The following is a 2,472-nucleotide window of genomic DNA, read 5'->3' on the forward strand; positions in this document are numbered from 1 at the left end:
TTCTATGTATTTTTTTTAACTAGTTATCTAAATATTCTTATAAAATTTTGGATTAAATGCATAAGCAGTTTATCAAATACAAAAGTCATTTGGCAGTTGCTACTTACAAAAAAAATAATATTCTTTTTGGACATTTTTGTCGAATTTTTAAATTATTTGAGAATGTTTTTGTCAATGATAAAATTTGGATGTATTTTTAGTAGTTTATCCATTTTAAAACTAAATCATCTAAATACATAATTTAATTAAATAATTGTATACAATTTTTTATACCGTTAATACGTTGAAATTAATATTTCTTATTGTAATTTATCTTTTACTTTTTTTTTTGTATCCAAATAGCAACACTACTCCTTTTCCTATATTATTAGGCTTCAGTCACTTAGCTAGCATTAGCAGATCTCTTGCTTACAGAAACATGTGTCGGATCTTTATTTTCTAAAGTTTTAAGTTATCAGAAAGATATATAATAAATAATATACCGAATGGTACGCGAAATTGCAACGAAGTAAACATTAAGATGTTCTAAATTAATCTCATGCAAAGAAAGTGGCGGCGAATCAACGTCTTTGCATCAATTTTTATAATTTAGTACTTGAACATCTTGCAGCTATGAATATTTGTCAAACTTCTTATCCTACTTTGGATCCCTTTTTTCTAATTTCACGTTGAGTAAATTAATTATAAGAAATCAACTTTTATTTAGTTAATATTAATTAATTATTTTATTATAAAATTAATTTTTTTAACCTCGTCTTTTTTAAAAAATTTAATATTTAAAATTTAAAATTTGATATAAAGATTAAAAAATAGACTAATAATATTAACAAAAAAGAATTGTCTTTTTAGTTAAACTGTAGTAAGTTAAAATTAAGGTTGATCATTGATCAATTCTTTTGCCGTAGGAGAATCACACATACATACATCACCACAAATTAGGAAAAATAAAGTTCGTGACAGCATCGTCCTAACCATCCTTGAATTGGTCTTGGGGGAAAATAGGAGAGAAATTATTGATTGAGGCAGACCGATAATAAATATATACCAGCTTAATAAACATTTTGGAAAAAAAAAATACTACTACATGCATGTACATTAAAAAATCAATTACTATATATTTGTCTATATATTTATATGTGTTGTTTTATATATTTTTAATTTATATTTTATATTTTAAATATATTTTATATAAATAATTAATTTTTTATGTATATGTAACATAATTATATTTAAAAAAAGCCGTCATGTGTAACATGTTGGAACATTTTGTTTGTTGGAAGTTTTGAACACATCATATTCCATGTAAATTGATTTGATTCGTTTAATATGATGACTTTTGGTGCCGTGATTAACATAGTAATCTTTGTTAATTAATTGTGTAGTAGTAGTATTATGATACAGCCACAACCACTATATCATGTTGAAGGGGATGTCATTATCATGGTTTAATTTAATATAATTAATCAAATAATAATTTAATGCAAATTGTGCATTGTCCTCCCTCTAGCTAGGGGCAACATTTGAGGACTACTTTGGCTTATTAGCCGCTGCACGTAAGATAATTAAATTAATCTCCAATACCAAACATATATAGGTCTATAGATATTATACTAGCATTGGGTTAATTATTGTTTAAATTATTTGACCCTAAACCCCATCATTAAATTAGAGTCATATGAAAACAAAATAGTATTTTGCTAGGTAGTCTATATAGTTAAGTTGTCGTTGTTGCGTACCAATCATAATTAATCAAGATGAAACTTATTCTAATTCATGCTTTTAAAGAACCGTTTCATGTTTTCTCTTAAGGAATTGAAAATAATGAATTTCAACGGTCATCAGAGTGTATATATAATATGATTTATTTCCTTAAATTAAGGTTTCATACAGTGACGTTTGGCGGACTTGTGTTCATTTCATGATCACCAAATTTCTGTGATTGTTGTTAAGGAAATTTCAGTCAATTGAATAGGTAAAAGTTTAGACTATATAGCGGTTCTTCCTAAGTAATTACTTTTGAAACTTGGGTACGTTATTATTCTCAAATTAAAGTACTTCTATTACTATAGATAGAATAAAGATGTATTATTTTAAAGACACATATTAAGATTTAAAAATATAATAATAATATAAAATTTAAAATTTTAATATATTTAGGAACATAGTTTTAGTATGTTGTGATTTATGTAAAACTTTTTCAACACCAACCAAAAAAAAAAAAATTAATGTATATTCTCCTAATAAATCATTCTGCACGATCTATGTAGTATATCCACAATCTCTCTAGTGTCCTGTACACTAATTTGAAACGATTTGCTATTATACCATGCTAAATAGTTGTGGATTACAATGACTTGTATGTAACCAAAATCAATTCAATATAAACATATAAAATTAGAGACAATAATTTATTTATGTGTTTTACCCTTTTGGTCAAATAGAATAGTGCATATGTTATTTAATCTCGGAAAA

This window comes from Arachis ipaensis, chromosome B09 (assembly GCF_000816755.2).
Source record: "Arachis ipaensis cultivar K30076 chromosome B09, Araip1.1, whole genome shotgun sequence".
NCBI classification, from domain to species: domain Eukaryota; kingdom Viridiplantae; phylum Streptophyta; class Magnoliopsida; order Fabales; family Fabaceae; genus Arachis; species Arachis ipaensis.